General features: G+C 54.3%; 2 non-coding genes and 1 pseudogene across 2 annotated transcripts; all 3 read right to left on the bottom strand.

The window, feature by feature from the left end:
* Positions 1–3,803, bottom strand: part of LOC126316883 (large subunit ribosomal RNA) — a 5,885-nt pseudogene extending 2,082 nt beyond the window's left edge.
* Positions 3,804–3,991: 188 nt separating this feature from the next.
* Positions 3,992–4,146, bottom strand: LOC126316853 (5.8S ribosomal RNA). The gene has a single exon (XR_007556295.1). It is a non-coding gene; the product is annotated as a 5.8S ribosomal RNA (ribosomal RNA).
* A 362-nt stretch (positions 4,147–4,508) lies between these two features.
* Positions 4,509–6,401, bottom strand: LOC126316866 (small subunit ribosomal RNA). The gene has a single exon (XR_007556306.1). It is a non-coding gene; the product is annotated as a small subunit ribosomal RNA (ribosomal RNA).
* Positions 6,402–10,000: the final 3,599 nt, after the last annotated feature.

Raw genomic sequence — 10,000 nt, 5'->3', positions numbered from 1 at the left:
TCCTCGAAAATTAATTTTGCAAATTGTGACACTTGGTCAACTAGACATTGTAAAGTGTTATATTTCTCAGGGTTTCTCAGAATGTTCCTGACTGTTTGGTCTTGGATTTCAAGCCTTAGCTCTGAGGCGACTGGATCAAAGTCGGGACATTCAAACACTACGTGCTCGGGCGTCCCCACAGGGGCGCCACAAACGCACTCAGGTGTCGGACGACTTCCAATCCGATGGAGATACACAGGATATGGGCCGTGTCCTGTTAGAAAATGTACAATGCCTTGAGAGGGGACGAAGTGTTTCATGCGTATTCTTTCCTGAATACTTGGAAGGAGGTCATAGACACGCCTTCCTGTATCGGATGTATCCCATTGTTGTTGCCAGAGATTGATCGTTTTTTGTTTAATTTCTTTTACATTGTTGAGGTGTTCACCCATTATTAATGTGACTTGTTGGTGTTCTCGTTTGGAAAGCCAGTACATTGCAGCCTGCTGTCTGATTAACAGATCTAAAGGGCAGAGTCCCATGATTAGACACAGTGCATCTGTGGGTGTTGTACCAAATGCGCCTACACACCTTAGTATTACGTTGCGCTGTATCCTTCTTACCATAGTGGCAGGCTTGACCTGAGTGAGTTTGTGGGCCCAGGCACTGGAGCCGTATCCCACGATTGGTACCAAAACACAGTTATTATACATTTTTGTTGCAATCGGAGGGAGATGGAAACGCCGTTGGGCTATACTTATTAATTTGTTTAGTACTGCCAGAGCCTTAGAGGCAACGTGATTTATGTGTGGGATGTAGCTCCAGGCTTCGTCTATGAAGACGCCCAAGTACTTTGCAGCGCGTGAGTAGATAGGGACAGCGGGAATCTCGTTAATCCATTCATGCGCGTCACTAATTAGATGACGAGGCATTTGGCTACCTTAAGAGAGTCATAGTTACTCCCGCCGTTTACCCGCGCTTGCTTGAATTTCTTCACGTTGACATTCAGAGCACTGGGCAGAAATCACATTGCGTCAACACCCGCTAGGGCCATCGCAATGCTTTGTTTTAATTAGACAGTCGGATTCCCCCAGTCCGTGCCAGTTCTGAGTTGATCGTTGAATGGCGGCCGAAGAGAATCCGCGCACCCGCGCGCCCCCGGAGGAGCACGCTAAGGCGGACGCGGCCTCGCAGCAAGGAAGATCCGTGGGAGGCCAAGGCACGGGACCGAGCTCGGATCCTGCACGCAGGTTGAAGCACCGGGGCGCGAACGCCGCGCAGGCGCGCGCATCCTGCACCGCCGGCCAGCACGAGGCCAACCAACGGCGAGAGCAGACCACGCCCGCGCTAAACGCCCGCACTTACCGGCACCCCTACGGCACTCACCTCGCCCAGGCCCGGCACGTTAGCGCTGACCCACTTCCCGACCAAGCCCGACACGCCCCGATCCTCAGAGCCAATCCTTATCCCGAAGTTACGGATCCAATTTGCCGACTTCCCTTACCTACATTATTCTATCGACTAGAGGCTCTTCACCTTGGAGACCTGCTGCGGATATGGGTACGAACCGGCGCGACACCTCCACGTGGCCCTCTCCCGGATTTTCAAGGTCCGAGGGGAAGATCGGGACACCGCCGCAACTGCGGTGCTCTTCGCGTTCCAAACCCTATCTCCCTGCTAGAGGATTCCAGGGAACTCGAACGCTCATGCAGAAAAGAAAACTCTTCCCCGATCTCCCGACGGCGTCTCCGGGTCCTTTTGGGTTACCCCGACGAGCATCTCTAAAAGAGGGGCCCGACTTATATCGGTTCCGCTGCCGGGTTCCGGAATAGGAACCGGATTCCCTTTCGCCCAACGGGGGCCAGCACAAAGTGCATCATGCTATGACGGCCCCCATCAACATCGGATTTCTCCTAGGGCTTAGGATCGACTGACTCGTGTGCAACGGCTGTTCACACGAAACCCTTCTCCGCGTCAGCCCTCCAGGGCCTCGCTGGAGTATTTGCTACTACCACCAAGATCTGCACCGACGGCGGCTCCAGGCAGGCTCACGCCCAGACCCTTCTGCGCCCACCGCCGCGACCCTCCTACTCGTCAGGGCTTCGCGGCCGGCCGCGAGGACCGGCCATGACTGCCAGACTGACGGCCGAGTATAGGCACGACGCTTCAGCGCCATCCATTTTCAGGGCTAGTTGCTTCGGCAGGTGAGTTGTTACACACTCCTTAGCGGATTCCGACTTCCATGGCCACCGTCCTGCTGTCTTAAGCAACCAACGCCTTTCATGGTTTCCCATGAGCGTCGATTCGGGCGCCTTAACTCGGCGTTTGGTTCATCCCACAGCGCCAGTTCTGCTTACCAAAAGTGGCCCACTTGGCACTCCGATCCGAGTCGTTTGCTCGCGGCTTCAGCATATCAAGCAAGCCGGAGATCTCACCCATTTAAAGTTTGAGAATAGGTTGAGGTCGTTTCGGCCCCAAGGCCTCTAATCATTCGCTTTACCGGATGAGACTCGTACGAGCACCAGCTATCCTGAGGGAAACTTCGGAGGGAACCAGCTACTAGATGGTTCGATTAGTCTTTCGCCCCTATACCCAGCTCCGACGATCGATTTGCACGTCAGAATCGCTACGGACCTCCATCAGGGTTTCCCCTGACTTCGTCCTGGCCAGGCATAGTTCACCATCTTTCGGGTCCCAACGTGTACGCTCTAGGTGCGCCTCACCTCGCAATGAGGACGAGACGCCCCGGGAGTGCGGAGGCCGCCGCCCCGTGAAGGGCGGGGAAGCCCCATCCTCCCTCGGCCCGCGCAAGGCGAGACCTTCACTTTCATTACGCCTTTAGGTTTCGTACAGCCCAATGACTCGCGCACATGTTAGACTCCTTGGTCCGTGTTTCAAGACGGGTCGTGAAATTGTCCAAAGCTGAAGCGCCGCTGACGGGAGCGATTATTCCGCCCGAGAGCATCCCGAGCCAACAGCGGCGCGGGTCCGGGGCCGGGCCAGGTAGGTCCGTCATCCGGGAAGAACCGCGCGCGCTTGCCGGGAGCCCGAGCGCCCAAAGGGGCGAATCGACTCCTCCAGATATACCGCCGAGCAGCCAGCCAGGACACCGGGGCTCTGCCCAACAGACGCGAACCGAGGCCCGCGGAAGGACAGGCTGCGCACCCGGGCCGTAGGCCGGCACCCAGCGGGTCGCGACGTCCTACTAGGGGAGAAGTGCGGCCCACCGCACACCGGAACGGCCCCACCCCGCGGCGAGTGGAAAGGCAACCGGACACGACCCCGCCGCGGATTGCTCCGCGCGGGCGGCCGGCCCCATCTGCCGAGGGCGGGGGCCAGTGGCCGGATGGGCGTGAATCTCACCCGTTCGACCTTTCGGACTTCTCACGTTTACCCCAGAACGGTTTCACGTACTTTTGAACTCTCTCTTCAAAGTTCTTTTCAACTTTCCCTCACGGTACTTGTTCGCTATCGGTCTCGTGGTCATATTTAGTCTCAGATGGAGTTTACCACCCACTTGGAGCTGCACTCTCAAGCAACCCGACTCGAAGGAGAGGTCCCGCCGACGCTCGCACCGGCCGCTACGGGCCTGGCACCCTCTACGGGCCGTGGCCTCATTCAAGTTGGACTTGGGCTCGGCGCGAGGCGTCGGGGTAGTGGACCCTCCCAAACACCACATGCCACGACAGGCGGCAGCCTGCGGGGTTCGGTGCTGGACTCTTCCCTGTTCGCTCGCCGCTACTGGGGGAATCCTTGTTAGTTTCTTTTCCTCCGCTTAGTAATATGCTTAAATTCAGCGGGTAGTCTCGCCTGCTCTGAGGTCGTTGTACGAGGTGTCGCACGCCACACCGCCAGCCGGCTGTGCACGCTACCGAGAAAGTACCGGTATGCGAACCGCCAGGCGACGGGCGCGCATCGCACGTTTAAGGAGACGCGGCCGGCCACACAGGCGACCACGACACTCCCACGTCTCCGAAGCGGGACAAACGCCGCGCGCTTCAGTATACGTAGCCGACCCTCAGCCAGACGTGGCCCGGGAACGGAATCCATGGACCGCAATGTGCGTTCGAAACGTCGATGTTCATGTGTCCTGCAGTTCACATGTCGACGCGCAATTTGCTGCGTTCTTCATCGACCCACGAGCCGAGTGATCCACCGTCCTGGGTGATCTTTTCCTTTTCAGTCTCCCACTGTCTCTTTCAAGACAGTAGCATTTGCGGGACTGAGGCGTCTGACGGCCCCTGTTCCACTATTTTTTTTGTGTCCAACGGCCTCACAGCCGATGGGCGTCGTACGGCTCCACACCGGAGCGGACAGGCACTCGGGCGAACGTCATTCAAAACCGGCGCCAGGCGCCAGGTACCGCAGGCCAGCCGCTCCAGAGCTTCAGCGCTCGTACCACACAACAACAACACTTCCGCTAGTTTTGAGAGGCACGCGTGGTTCCGCACGCGGCGCACGGCCACTGCCGTACAGGTAGCGTGTTGCGCGACACGACACGCACATCGAAAGACATGCAGTCTAGTCGGTAATGATCCTTCCGCAGGTTCACCTACGGAAACCTTGTTACGACTTTTACTTCCTCTAAATGATCAAGTTTGGTCATCTTTCCGGTAGCATCGGCAACGACAGAGTCGATGCCGCGTACCAGTCCGAAGACCTCACTAAATCATTCAATCGGTAGTAGCGACGGGCGGTGTGTACAAAGGGCAGGGACGTAATCAACGCGAGCTTATGACTCGCGCTTACTGGGAATTCCTCGTTCATGGGGAACAATTGCAAGCCCCAATCCCTAGCACGAAGGAGGTTCAGCGGGTTACCCCGACCTTTCGGCCTAGGAAGACACGCTGATTCCTTCAGTGTAGCGCGCGTGCGGCCCAGAACATCTAAGGGCATCACAGACCTGTTATTGCTCAATCTCGTGCGGCTAGAAGCCGCCTGTCCCTCTAAGAAGAAAAGTAATCGCTGACAGCACGAAGGATGTCACGCGACTAGTTAGCAGGCTAGAGTCTCGTTCGTTATCGGAATTAACCAGACAAATCGCTCCACCAACTAAGAACGGCCATGCACCACCACCCACCGAATCAAGAAAGAGCTATCAATCTGTCAATCCTTCCGGTGTCCGGGCCTGGTGAGGTTTCCCGTGTTGAGTCAAATTAAGCCGCAGGCTCCACTCCTGGTGGTGCCCTTCCGTCAATTCCTTTAAGTTTCAGCTTTGCAACCATACTTCCCCCGGAACCCAAAAGCTTTGGTTTCCCGGAGGCTGCCCGCCGAGTCATCGGAGGAACTGCGGCGGATCGCTGGCTGGCATCGTTTATGGTTAGAACTAGGGCGGTATCTGATCGCCTTCGAACCTCTAACTTTCGTTCTTGATTAATGAAAACATACTTGGCAAATGCTTTCGCTTCTGTTCGTCTTGCGACGATCCAAGAATTTCACCTCTAACGTCGCAATACGAATGCCCCCGCCTGTCCCTATTAATCATTACCTCGGGTTCCGAAAACCAACAAAATAGAACCGAGGTCCTATTCCATTATTCCATGCACACAGTATTCAGGCGGGCTTGCCTGCTTTAAGCACTCTAATTTGTTCAAAGTAAACGTGCCGGCCCACCGAGACACTCAACAAAGAGCACCCTGGTAGGATTTAAACGGGGTCCGCCTCGGGACGCGAAAGCACCCCTTCGGCTCGCCCCACCGGCAGGACGTCCCACGATACATGCCAGTTAAACACCGACGGGCGGTGAACCAACAGCGTGGGACACAAATCCAACTACGAGCTTTTTAACCGCAACAACTTTAATATACGCTATTGGAGCTGGAATTACCGCGGCTGCTGGCACCAGACTTGCCCTCCAATAGATACTCGTTAAAGGATTTAAAGTGTACTCATTCCGATTACGGGGCCTCGGATGAGTCCCGTATCGTTATTTTTCGTCACTACCTCCCCGTGCCGGGAGTGGGTAATTTGCGCGCCTGCTGCCTTCCTTGGATGTGGTAGCCGTTTCTCAGGCTCCCTCTCCGGAATCGAACCCTGATTCCCCGTTACCCGTTACAACCATGGTAGGCGCAGAACCTACCATCGACAGTTGATAAGGCAGACATTTGAAAGATGCGTCGCCGGTACGAGGACCGTGCGATCAGCCCAAAGTTATTCAGAGTCACCAAGGCAAACGGACCAGACAAGCCAATCCGATTGGTTTTGATCTAATAAAAGCGTCCCTTCCATCTCTGGTCGGGACTCTGTTTGCATGTATTAGCTCTAGAATTACCACAGTTATCCAAGTAACGTGGGTACGATCTAAGGAACCATAACTGATTTAATGAGCCATTCGCGGTTTCACCTTAATGCGGCTTGTACTGAGACATGCATGGCTTAATCTTTGAGACAAGCATATGACTACTGGCAGGATCAACCAGGGAGCTGCGTCAACTAGAGCTGAGCAGCCGGCCGCCCGGGAGTGTGTCCCGGGGGCCCGCGCGAACACGCAAGCGTCCGCTCAATTATTCTGCAAACAGGAGGAGGCCGAGCTCCCCTGCACGATACACCTCGAAACCCTCTCAGGTCCCGGCGGCGCGCAGCGCCGTCCTAGGTACTTGGTCGGTTTCGAGAGAGGCGCAATCGCCCGGAGTTAGGCGAGTAGACGGTTTTAGTGCGAACACCCTTGCTCCCAACTGAGCTTGCCGCTGCCGACAGAGGCCCGGGAGCGTGCTGTCGTGGCATTGCCGGCGGGAGACAACACGCGCCACCTATGGTGACCGGCAGCTCCAACGCCAGCGCCACACAAGGGCAAAGCCCCACTTGGGTGCAGAAGCGAACTCTCCCAGCACAGCGCACGCGCCAACACGTCCGCACAACTGCGATACAAACCACCTGCGAGAACCGCTGGGGCGACCGAGCAGCAGACGGCGTCGCGGCGCCGAGTGCCAGGCGGCGGCGCATCCTCAACGCACACAGTCCTCAATCAGACCAGCACACTGCAGATGTCCACCGCGCTTCGCACCGGGCTCGGCTGAACCAACTTTGGCCGCCAGGCGCCGCGTGCAGGGTGCGCCGCAGCGTAGCTGCGCCGCCTGCCGGGCCCGTCGGCTGGCGCTCCTGCCACTCGGCGCCCCCCACCAGCCGCCTGTTGCGCGTGCGCCCACGCAGCGCGCGGCCAACACGCCGGGCGGCCCCCCTTCACCGGCCGGGAACAGTCCCACCAAGCCACCGCCGCGTATCGCTTCATACCCACATGGGCCTAGTCACGCGTGTGGATGTGGCGGGTACCGCTGAAACAACCGGTTAATAGCTGTACCGATCGTCGCCATCACAGATTCACCTCCAGCGTGAACAACCGCTCAACAACGGATTTCCAGTTCATTTGCGTATCTTGGGCAGTAAACGTAGATGTCCACCTACATTTGCGAATTCAACAATTCTTGCATGCCAGGATGTCATGTGTCACGACACGCTACATCAGACCACATACACACTGCGACATGTGCAGAAGAGAACACGTGGAAGGTGGCCCGCGCACGTATGCGATGTACCTTCCGCGATCCACTGTCAACCGGCATCTGCGGCATGTCCCAGATATGGAACGCGGTCCACCAGGGTAGCACTTTGTGTGAGGCAATACGACAAAGTCGGAATACACGCGTCACTACATCAGACGGCTCACGCTGACCTGACCTGACCTGACTCACCGCACCACCACCCCCAGCGACCCAGGGTGACATACAATGCGTTCGTACGTTCCTCCCACACGCCTCTACGGCGTACCACAGTGCAACCTAGCTGTTATTGGGAGACGAGACAAGTAGCATCAAGCACAACATATGGAAATTGAGATTCGACACCGTTGGGCACAGCCAGCGTACGGTCACACGTATCACACTACTTCACTCTGTACGTAACGACCGATGATCGGTACAGCGTGTGGGTTACGCGTACGACATCAGCGGACAATGGACACAGACCATACCACGACGTACACTGAGGGCGTCGACATCTGAATGCAACTGAACAGCTGCGAGGCTCATTTAACACTCAAACGCCAGACCGACCAGCTTGAGAGGACAGAGACACAAAGAGGGGGACAGAGGGGGACAGAGGGGGGGGAGGGGGGGGGTCGGCGATATAGTCCTATTGCAGTACAATTGACAGTGGATAGCAGGAATATGTGGAAAGTAAGCAACACTCGCAAGACATCTACATGAGGATAACAACGACACCAGAGATTCCGAGCAGTGAACTATGTTAGGCAAAGGGACAACGTGGGTTAGGTTAAGGGACAACGTGGGTTAGGTTAAGGGACAACGTGGGTTAGGTTAAGGGACAACGTGGGTTAGGTTAAGGGACAACGTGGGTTAGGTTAAGGGACAACGTGGGTTAGGTTAAGGGACAACGTGGGTTAGGTTAAGGGACAACGTGGGTTAGGTTAAGGGACAACGTGGGTTAGGTTAAGGGACAACGTGGGTTAGGTTAAGGGACAACGTGGGTTAGGTTAAGGGACAACGTGGGTTAGGTTAAGGGACAACGTGGGTTAGGTTAAGGGACAACGTGGGTTAGGTTAAGGGACAACGTGGGTTAGGTTAAGGGACAACGTGGGTTAGGTTAAGGGACAACGTCGGTTAGGTTAAGGGACAACGTGGGTTAGGTTAAGGGACAACGTGGGTTAGGTTAAGGGACAACGTGGGTTAGGTTAAGGGACAACGTGGGTTAGGTTAAGGGACAACGTGGGTTAGGTTAAGGGACAACGTGGGTTAGGTTAAGGGACAACGTGGGTTAGGTTAAGGGACAACGTGGGTTAGGTTAAGGGACAACTTGAGTTAGGTTAAGGGACAACTTGAGTTAGGTTAAGGGACAAATTGAGTTAGGTTAAGGGACAAATTGAGTTAGGTTAAGGGACAAATTGAGTTAGGTTAAGGGACAAATTGAGTTAGGTTAAGGGACAAATTGAGTTAGGTTAAGGGACAAATTGAGTTAGGTTAAGGGACAAATTGAGTTAGGTTAAGGGACAACTTGAGTTAGGTTAAGGGACAACTTGAGTTTGGTTAAGGGACAACTTGAGTTAGGTTAAGGGACAACTTGAGTTAGGTTAAGGGACAACTTGAGTTAGGTTAAGGGACAACTTGAGTTAGGTTAAGGGACAACTTGAGTTAGGTTAAGGGACAACTTGAGTTAGGTTAAGGGACAACTTGAGTTAGGTTAAGGGACAACTTGAGTTAGGTTAAGGGACAAATTGAGTTAGGTTAAGGGACAAATTGAGTTAGGTTAAGGGACAAATTGAGTTAGGTTAAGGGACAAATTGAGTTAGGTTAAGGGACAACTTGAGTTAGGTTAAGGGACAACTTGAGTTAGGTTAAGGGACAACTTGAGTTAGGTTAAGGGACAACTTGAGTTAGGTTAAGGGACAACTTGAGTTAGGTTAAGGGACAACTTGAGTTAGGTTAAGGGACAACTTGAGTTAGGTTAAGGGACAACTTGAGTTAGGTTAAGGGACAACTTGAGTTAGGTTAAGGGACAAATTGAGTTAGGTTAAGGGACAAATTGAGTTAGGTTAAGGGACAACTTGAGTTAGGTTAAGGGACAAATTGAGTTAGGTTAAGGGACAAATTGAGTTAGGTTAAGCGATAATCTGGTACAGCCACAGTTAGGTTAAGCGATAATCTGGTACAGCCACAGTTAGGTTAAGCGATAATCTGGTACAGCCACAGTTAGGTTAAGCGATAATCTGGTACAGCCACAGTTAGGTTAAGCGATAATCTGGTACAGCCACAGTTAGGTTAAGCGATAATCTGGTACAGCCACAGTTAGGTTAAGCGATAATCTGGTACAGCCACAGTTAGGTTAAGCGATAAACTGGTACAGCCACAGTTAGGTTAAGCGATAAACTGGTACAGCCACAGTTAGGTTAAGCGATAAACTGGTACAGCCACAGTTAGGTTAAGCGATAAACTGGTACAGCCACAGTTAGGTTAAGCGATAAACTGGTACAGCCACAGTTAGGTTAAGCGATAAACTGGTACAGCCACAG

This window comes from Schistocerca gregaria, unplaced genomic scaffold, assembly GCF_023897955.1.
Source record: "Schistocerca gregaria isolate iqSchGreg1 unplaced genomic scaffold, iqSchGreg1.2 ptg000609l, whole genome shotgun sequence".
Lineage (NCBI taxonomy): Eukaryota > Metazoa > Arthropoda > Insecta > Orthoptera > Acrididae > Schistocerca > Schistocerca gregaria.
The sequence above is the reverse complement of the archived record's forward strand: the minus strand, read 5'-3'. Positions and strand labels throughout refer to the sequence as shown.